The 9,920-nt window shown below is 44.2% G+C and overlaps 1 protein-coding gene across 2 annotated transcripts in view; it reads left to right on the top strand.

Moving 5' to 3' along the window:
• The first annotated feature begins 234 nt into the window (after positions 1–234).
• The window catches only part of Ripk1 (receptor (TNFRSF)-interacting serine-threonine kinase 1), a 39,989-nt gene continuing 30,303 nt past the window's right edge, over positions 235–9,920 (top strand). Inside the window, exon 1 of one of the 2 annotated variants that reach the window (XM_005398899.2) lies at positions 235–536. The gene's annotated coding sequence lies outside the window, so the exon portion shown is untranslated. Of the gene's footprint in view, positions 537–658; positions 819–9,920 lie in introns of those variants that run through there. The other variant, XM_005398900.2, reaches the window with a different exon arrangement.

Below are 9,920 nucleotides of genomic sequence, written 5' to 3'. Positions count from 1 at the left end.
CGTACAGCTGAGTGCTAAGTAGCCTAGCTCCGGCCGGAATTCCCCTGCAGTTCATCCGCACTGCGCTCATTCAGGGTCTCCACCGGGCAGGGGTTTCTATTTCCTCTAGCAGGAACCCAGAGGCCGGCGCGGCAGGCGGGAGGCGGGAGGCTGCAGGAGGGAGGCGGGAGGCGGGAGGGCGGGAAGCAGGCGGCAGCGATAGGGTGACGCCAAGCCGCGGTCCCGCCCCCCAGAGCGCGTTTATTTAGGCGCCGGGCGGCCAGCAGAGGGGCCTTCGGGCGCGGCCGTCCGTCGGGCCGGGACGTCACATCGCGGTGCAGAACAGCGAGCGCGCGGGCGGGCTCGGCGGGACACCAGGGCGACGCGCGGACGGGCGCGGCCACTGTCACTGCGGAGCCCGCGCGTTGTCCGGCGGCCCCCGCGTCTGCTCCCCAGGGAGGACGCCGCGCCGTGGGCGCCAGGCCCGACTCGCCCGCTGACGCGTCTCTCCTCGCCCGGGGCCGGGGCAGTCTGTCACAGAACCGAAAGCGACTGAGGTGCGTGAGGGCCGAGGCCCGTCCCGAGGTTTCGCGGAGACGGCTTCCGGGAAGGGGCGGGGGGCCGACCCTCGGGTGGGCGTGGCCCTGTGCGCTGGCGGTGGGCGGGGCCGCGAGTGTTCCCGGAAGTGGACGCGGAGCGGCACCCTGTCCACCTGTGGGAGGGCGGCTGGACGCTCCTTCTCCCTCCTCGAGTTTCAACTCAAGTCCAGAAGGTGGCGAAGATCTGCCCTCAGCCACGGTTAAGGCGTGCCCGCAGAGCAGAGCTCCTTCGTTGTTCTGGTAGGGATGATGAGTTCTTACTGCGGTATCCTTAAGCAGTGTTCCTGCGCTTGCCTGAACAGGGTTACATAAATGTCTCCGGCTGAGACTTCTCAACCCTTTAAAAGTTCTTTCACTGTTGCACTTGGGTTCACGGTAGGCTGCAAACACAGTCAAGAGTATTTCTGCATAATTTTAGACGAGCTGGCAAATGGGCAAGGAGCCGTCAACAGCCAAAGGAACAAAGGGACGGATATCATGACTAGGACGTTTCTTTGGTCGTCAGTGGCATTTGCTTTTGTGAAGTGCTGCACCCCTCTTCAGGGTTTAGGAGAGGATGTGGGCATTTTCCTCATGTCAGTATTTCATAGAGCTTCCTTGTGTCTTGCTGATCACTAGACTCTTCCTTGCAAAGACATTTATCTTGGGCAAAGCATGTAGCTGCTTTAATCAAGAAATTTGAAGGAGCCATGTGTGGGGACACATGCCTGTAATCCCAGCACTTGGGAGACTGAGGCAGGAGGATTGCCGCAAGTTTGAAGCCGGCCTGGGGTACATAGTGAGTTCAAGGCTAGTGAGACCTTGTCTCCAAAAAAAGTTTGGAGTCCTTTAGTCTTTCACCGTTAATACTTCCCTCATTTATGCTTAAAGAAACCAAGACACAGATTGAACTTTGCAATGGAGAGTGACTTATTACTTATCTGTACTTTTTACTCATTTGTCCATTACTCCCCCATATTTCTAACAGTGCCCTCATTTAGTGTAGGCAGATAAGGCTGAAAAGTGGATTGTTGTATGATGGATCTTTACAACTGGATTTCTCCATAGTTAAGTTATTGTTTGCCTATTGTGTTGTATTGGCTGAGAAAGTTCCTTTCTTACGAGTAACTTCAAGGCCATCTGCTGGGTCTTGCCTTTCCCTGAGTGAAAGGTTTAATGTAGACTTGATTTTCCACTGACTAGCACAGGAAGGAACAAGTTACCATCATGTCATATCTGAATGTAACCATCCTGATAGGAGGAACTGACCTGTGGGAGAGAGCTCATTCAATTTCTGATTGAAAATTTTGGGCGCAGTATGGTTAAGGACCCTTCCCAGATGAGAGGAGCTGGAAGGGGAGGCCCTCCAGCAGCATTTTTTGTGGCTGCATCAGCTAGTTGAATACCTTGAGATACTTCCTTAACTTCCTTTTGGTGTCCTCTACAATGAATTACCACCATTTTGGAGAGTAAATAGACAGATTTTAAAGTAATCATCTACCTCCTTATGATACTTCCTGGGAGAGCCATTAGCTGTCAGACAATTTCTTTCCATATGACTGCGAGGGCATGCAATACTAGGGAAGCATATCTTGATTCAGTATAAATATTACCTTTTTGTCCCTTACTGAGTTGTAAGGCCCAAGTCAGAGCTCTGCTAGCTGAGCACTGGTCCCAGGTACAAGTGAGGAACTTTGAGTGTGATGCACTTTGCCTTTCTTGTCCCAACTTTCATGAAGGAGCTGCCATCACAGAAGAGGGTCAACTCAGGATCAGTAAGGGGTGTGTCTAACAAGTCTGCTCTGGCTGCATATGTGTGGAGAATTACCTGTTCACAGGCATGTCTCTCAGCTTCATTTTCCTCCTTTTCTTGTGGGTTTCTGGGTTTGAAGAGGAACACGTCTTTATTTGAATTGCTTCTCTTCTAGAAGTAGAGCCTGGTATTTAAGAAGTTGGCTGTCTGGGGGCTGGGCATTTAGCTCAGTGGCACAGTGCCTGCCTGGCAAGCGCAAGGTCGTGAGTTCGATTCCTGGTACCAGAAAAAAAACAAAAAAGAAGTTGGCTATCTGATAGCCATAGGCTCCCTTTGAAAGAAAGAAGTCCTGCCACATTGTGAGGTGTATATACAATGAGATCTTTGCCTGAAGTCAGTTTGGATGCCTCCAGCACTAAGAGGGCTACTTGCAGCCACAGCTCTAAGGTACACAGGCCATCCCTTTGCTACGATGTCTAATTTATGGCCCAGCTACCCACAGGCTATAGAGCATCTCAGGTCCCGTGTAAGTACTGTTGTGTAAGCCATGCACCTCCTTTCATCAGTGTGCAAGTTGCAGCAGTGTACTTTCAGTAGGCTCAGGGCTGGGGCATTTAGAAGCACTTGTTTAAGCTTCTGGAATACAGTTCGGAAATCAGGTTCCTAGGTTTAAATATGGGTATCTGCCTTTCAGGCTTCTTTTATAAAATGATAGTGGGGTTGTGCAGTCTCACCACGTGCTGGCATCCAAAGGCGGCAAGAACCTATAAGTCCTAGGAATGCCCTTGGCTATTCTTGTGGAAAGCCCAAGAATTGGTTTAATTATTTCTTCCCCCAGCCTTTGGCTTCCCTTGGATGTAAGGCCTAAATATTTTACCTCAAGGCTACAAAGTTGTTTCTTAGACCTAGAGCCCTTATAACCTCTGTCTGCTAGAAAATGTAGCAACACACAGGTGCACTGGCTAAAGAGCTCTTCTGAGGGGCCACAAAACAGTGTATCATCTACATATTGTAAGACCATGACCTGGGAAAGTTCAAAACATGCCAAGTTGTGGGAAAGCACTTGCCCAAAAGAGGAGGACTGTCTCTGAATCCTTGAGGAAGCACAGTCCAAATCAGTTGAGAAGCCTGGTCCTGAGGGTTTTCAAAGGCAAAAATAGAGTGGGAATGTGTTTGTAAAGGAATACAAAAGAAGGAATCTTTTAAATCTAACACTGAGAACCAACTTGCATCTTCTGGGATCTGAGAAAGAAGAGTGTGTGGATTAGGTACCACTGGGGGGATTGGGAGTACTGCTTCATTTCTCAGTCTAAAGTCCTATACCAACCTCTACTGCTCATTGGGTTTTTGAACTCCCAGGATTGGAGTATTGCACAGGCTGCTACTGGGTTTACAAGTAAACCCTGTGTCCTTAAGTTATCAATTATAATCAATAATCTTCTCTTAATTTCAGGTCTTAAAGGATATTGTTTCAGGGGAGGAAAAATAGATCTTTGAGGTGTCTCTAAATTGGAGCAACTCTTATTACCCTGCCTTTTTTACCTTTAGTTGCCCATACTCCAGGATTTATTTCTCCATGAAGGGTGCATGAAGGGAAGGTAGCATACCTGATCTGGGTGCATATATATTACAGTATTTAAACCAGATAAAAGATCTCTTCCCAAGAGGGAAACTGGACTTGCAGGCATAATCAAAAAGGAATGTGTACAAAGAAAGCCATCTAGTTGCAGCTTAAGGATTGTGAGAAATAGTGAGTTACCTCCTCTCCAGTGACCCCTTTCACTGATGTTTGATGGCTGGAAGGAAGGCCAGGAAGGCCTTGAAAAGAACTGAGAGATACATGCCAATGTCCTGCAATAGGTTGGTTTCTTTCCCCTCTATAGTCATGATTACCAAGGGCTCTTCTGTGGAGATGACAGTCTGGCCAGAAGGAGAAAGCAGGGAGTGCCCCAGGACCCTTTAGTCTTGTGGACCAGCTGTTAAGATGGATCTGAACCCTGGGGCCTCCACCTCAGAAGGTAATCTGACTTCCAGTGGTCACCTTAGCAGTCAGGGAATGGCCCAGGAGACTTCTTATTGCAGTTTTTGTTTTTTTTTTTTTTCAAAGGTGGCCTGGCTTTTGGAGGTGGTAGCACATGAGGGTTATAGTTGTCTAGCTCTTTTTGGAGCCCTAAGAATCAGACTTAGAGTCTATTCCTTTTAAGGCTGCAACAAAGGCAGCCACTTTCTCCTGGTCTCTGTTTTCTCTCCTTGGCTGCCTCCTCATCTCAGTTATAAAATACTGAGGAGGCAGTTTTCACTAAAAGTATCAAGTGAGCTACCTGGAGCAAGAGCTGTCTTTTGTAACTTTTTTCTAATATCTGAGTCTGACTGGGTAATAAACTTGTCTTTAAGAGTAATCTGTCCTTTTGTTGAATCAGGAGCTAGGGATGTATGTTTTACCAATACCTCTTGTAAGTGATCTAAGAAAGTAGAGGGGTTCTCATTTTTTTCCTGCTGAATAGTTGACAATTTAAAATCATTGAAAGGCTTGGTTCTTGTCCTTCTCAAACCCTCAAGAGTACATGTCTGGAGACGTCTCCTATTCCAGTCTCCCATCTGGTTGTTAGACCAGGAGAAGTCTTGGATAGGAACTGCTTGGGCTTCAGGAGTAACTGGTTGTTCCCATGACTGTCTATCTTATATGACATTCATCCCTAAATGCAAGAGCAACTTGTAATGCTTGTCTGTCATTAGATGTCAGTGTTTGATTTAAGAGGACACTACATCTTTCTAGTCTAGCTTGTAGGTCTGAGTAAGTCCTGTAAGACCTCAATGTACATATCAGGGTTGTCTGAAAACTTTCCTAAATCTAGCTTCATCTGCTTTATGCCACTGAGAGAAAAAGACACATGAACATGGTAGTTTCAAATTTCCCATTTACTTCCTGTAAAGAGCTTGAATAAACTCAGCTAAGGATGGATATATCCCTGTAGAGGCTTTGATTATAGCTGGTCTAGAAGCTGTACCCTCAGGACCCAAAATGCAAGTGGGGGAAGCCTTAGACTCAGTAATAGTGGGCGAGGCTTTGATTAAGGTTGTCTTGGAAACCTTGTCCTCAGGTGCCAAAGGTTGAGAAAGAACAGTCTCAGGGCAGGGGTAGTGGATACCTTAAGGGCCTGAGGTGTCTGGTTTTCCAGTGGCTCACCTTTACATTTTGAACACAAATAAGGATGATTTCTTAATGCAAAGAAAATCCAAAACATAAGACAATTCTGACCATTTTCCCTTTTTTTTAATAGTATGATTCTAGTTGTAAAATGGCATCATAATTAATACTTCCCTCTGTATTCTACTTTGGGTCTAGGGGGTGAATAGGCCATACACATGTGCAGAAAAATGTGAAACAGCTCTTTTTCAACATGTAAGGGTCAAACATCTTCCAGTGCTTAAGAATACATTCCAAAAGAGTAAGCAGTTTTTTGACATTGAGTTCCCCATAGTTTCTTTTTGATCTCTCTGTCCTCATGGCATCCCCCAACTTGATTCCACTTCAGAACAGGAGCATGCCATCTGGAGAGAGACTGGAAGACAAAATTTGACCAGCCTGTCCACCCTCATACTGGTGCACATTTCATCCTCCCAGGGAGCTCCTGTCCTTACTCCTGTAGGTGCTTTTATAAGCACAACTTATAATTGTTCTCAACTGTGACAGTAATGTTTAAAGAAGGAAGCATTGCTTAGCACTAAACCACTGCATTCTAGTATTCTGAGAGGGCAAATACCAAAAAATGATTTGGAAGTAGCTACATTGCTTCTTAGAGATAGAAGCAACAATTGCCTTGAGGGATTCCTCCCTAGGCTCCCGGGGAAAGAAATCTCCAAGATACTTACGTTATCTATCTAATCAGCTAGGCAACCTTTCCTAAGTAGCAAGCCAAGGCTACACTTTTTAAAGACAATTTAAAAATTTTTATATCTCTGAAGCTCACAGGTTAAACATTCGTCATGTAGCAATCACAATTCTCATGTTAGTAAAGGTGTATTTATTAGTCTTCTACACGCACATGAAAGAAGAAAAAGGCTGACTAAAATCTCTTTTTACTCAATATACGCAAGGCACGAATGTAAATCATTCTACTGGTAGCTGCTTTCCTCTGTGAAAGGCAAACAGTTGTTACAAGCTGGTGATCTAATGACAAGGTTGTTCTAAAGTTAACTCCTAGCAAGCTGGAGAAAACTTAGCGGGGGGTCTCTAACTTACTAGCAGAGAGAGGAAAGTACAGTACATAAGTGGAGATTTTTCTGCTGGTTACCCAGGCAGGCTTTCAGAGCTCAGCTTTCACTGAGGAACCTTTGGGTATCTGCCAGAGAGTAGCCCTAGCCATGACCCCTCAGTTGCTCTCTGTTTCTCCTGGACCATGCAACCGGAGATATGACTCCAGAAAGGAATCCAGCTGCCTGTTTGGTCAATATTCCATTGGCTGTTGGCTTCAATGGGGATTCACCAGAAGGTGCTGGGGAAATCTGTCCTCTGCTTTAAGAGTGGCAGCTGCTCTAAGAGCATCTAACCAGCTGGCAGAATAACCATTGTTGGTTAAAGTTCTACAAGGGATAGATAAAAGCCTGAGCTAAATATAGACTACATTTCATAAAAACACCCGTTTTACAGAATTGTACATCAAAGTACACTAGGGGGTGCTCCAGCATTACTCTTCCTAGTGCTGTTGTCAAGCAAGGGACACCAGTAAATTCAGCACTAGTCCAAAAGCAACACATACAAAATGGGAATAAAATGTCCCATTAAAGAGGCATCATAATCTTCCCATGTTTTTAAATTTATCATCATTTTAACAAAACAATGTGTATGAGATACAGCATAGGCAATTAGAAGCAGTTGACAAACACTGGTACGGCAAGTGAGTCCATTGAGAAGATGCTCACAAGAAAACTGAGAAAAACATGAACAAACAAAGCTTTATTGAAGCCAGCTGACAGATCATTTCCAACCCAGAATCAGAGATGTCCATGCTGCTCTGGGTCTCACTTTTTGTTTTAGTACATTTCAGGTTTCCATAGTAACCATTACTTCATTTTTAGGAATCTCAGAAGAATGTCACGTAATTAGCACAAACTACCTTTCTCCCAGGAGGTCAGACAACCAAATTCCAAATGACCATTGTGGGGTTAGCCTTTAATCTACTTCCCAATTTGCTGTGTTTGTTCTGTTCCCAATTTATGTCTTTGCTCTGCTTTTAAGCAAGTTGATAAGGGAACTGAGGTATGAGAGTGTCAACTACAGCTTGAGTGAACTTTAAGTGACCTCTCTTACTATGAAGTTAAAACCAGAAAAATGGAGTTTCTCTTGTCCTATCAATATAATATAAAAATTTAAAGCATAAAAAATTTTTGATTACCTAAAATCACAATCCAAAATCTATAAAACAAAAGCACTGTCTTACTTCCATCCAGTTATCTCAGTGGAAGACCTCCAAATGATATCGGGGAAAGAAACTCCGAGACTGCTAGATTTACAAAACACGAGTTCATGTTCTCTAAAATTAAAGAATGAATTCTAGGAACAACAGAGGTTAAGAACAGATGATATGTATTGGGGAAAGAAAGCTTCTGTCTGAAAGAGACAGAAGGGTCCTGAGTAGGGTACCCAGGGCCCTGTTTTTCAAGGTAACTACAGAGAAAAACCACGTCTAAGGTGGGAAAAACTAGAATCACCTAATAATATTACAAGTATAATCACTTAGGTAACATTGATCCAATGGGAAATCATAAGGTGGGACAAAATTATGGTGAACGAATAAGATTACAAGTATAATCAATTAAGTAATGTTGATTAAATGGGAAATCACAAGGTGGGCATGAGGTGGCACAAAACTGGTGAAGCAGTGAGATTATGAGTATAATCATTTAGGTAGTACTGATTAAATGGGATCAAATGGGGGAGCAAGTCATTTAGCAAGCATACATGGACTGAACAAGGGCTTTTCCTGGAAGGAGTGGGTCATGGCTCTTCCTGGTCCCCCATGCAAAGTTATTGATACCTGTTTAGAATATCAATCACTGCTGCTCATCCCTAGGGGAAGTATTTGGGTGTAGTCCTTCTATCTTTTGTCTTGAGTTCTGGCCCTCAGTGAATGCATCTGCCCCACAATTACAGTGTATTCTCACCTTTGGCACTGATTCTTGAGTCTGACTACCTATAATATTTCTACCTAACTTAGCTGTCTATAATGAACATAGTTTAACCAACCATGATCATATACATTAGTGATCCCATGAAGTAAATTTTATTATTTTAATTTACAAATGAAGAAACTAATACTTGGATTAAATGATTCACCTGAAGTGGTAGTGGAATCAGACCTTGTCCTTTGTTTCAAACTTCTGTATCAGTTCACTAATACATGCTGTTTCTTTTAATGTGAATCAGGGCTGAGGGTATTGTAGAGCTAGCATGTGAAGACCTAAGTTCATTACGCAAAGTTGAATCATTCCTAGGGAAAAGGGAAGAGAGACAGGCAACAAAGAAATACTTGAAAACCTAGCAAAGGATATATAAGATGAAGACCAGACTGAACCAGCAAACCACAGGACTGTGAGAACTGACTTGGATCAGGAGCTTTACTCACAGAAAAGTTTCAGACACTAGCTCCACCAAGCCTGCTGGAGGCTGTGGAAGTTCGAGTCAGAACGGTTAAGTTTGAGGAGACATGGCCTTGGCTGAAGAGCAGATACCACACAGAACTCATAAGTGGTTCTTTTACCCCAAATGGACATATTTTAGGACACAACTGTAGTTTACTGTCTACTGTCTGTGAGCATTTTGTATTGTTTTTGTATTATATTTTTGAAAACTGTTGAGTAGATTTCAGAGTATGGATGGTTCATAACTTATTCTCTCCTCTGCACATGTCAGTTGTTCTCCATGCCTTTGCTGTTCTGCATAATGTTACCAAGAACATGATTTTCATAACTGTATCAACATCTCAGATTTAATTCCTCAAAGAACTATTGAGTTAAGGAATTACTCCTTTTTAAACATATTATACATGTAAATTTTGTTTATTGTAGGAAACATAGTAAAAGTATAGAGAAGAAAGCTAAAAATTGCCCCACCGTGCAGATAAAAATCCTTGTTAGTATTTTGGTATCTTTCCATGCCTTGTGTCTGTGATTCCCACCCCAGCCTCACCCTCCCAAGGACTGGCTAGTGTGGACCTCATGGGCAGAGACCCCAGGGCACACTGGCACTGCAAGAGGATTAAGAGGAGTACATAACCGAGCAGCCTAGCTAACCACAGCCAGAGCCCTAAAGCATACAGCAAAGACGTTTTTGCCTATCTTTTTCCTCATATAATCCTTACCTGACCTGTGAGGGTGTCATCATTATCCCCTTGTTATGGTTGATACATTGTGTCAACTTGGGGAGTCTAGAGGTTTGGCTAAGTAACTCAGCAGGAAGCCAGGGTGCTTACTTTGTGTACATCCTGAGCCTGTGGAAGAGGAGCGCATGGAGATTATGTGAGAGCTACACGCCCCTTAGGGGGGGTAGCCTGTTTACAAAGTAAGGCAGAAAAAGAAGCTGCTTGCCTCCATTCCTCCAGTTTGCTCTG

The sequence above is a fragment of the Chinchilla lanigera genome, unplaced genomic scaffold (assembly GCF_000276665.1).
Source record: "Chinchilla lanigera isolate Chin_1 unplaced genomic scaffold, ChiLan1.0 scaffold00064, whole genome shotgun sequence".
Taxonomy (NCBI): Eukaryota; Metazoa; Chordata; class Mammalia; order Rodentia; family Chinchillidae; genus Chinchilla; species Chinchilla lanigera.
This window is presented reverse-complemented; position numbering and strand designations above follow the sequence as displayed.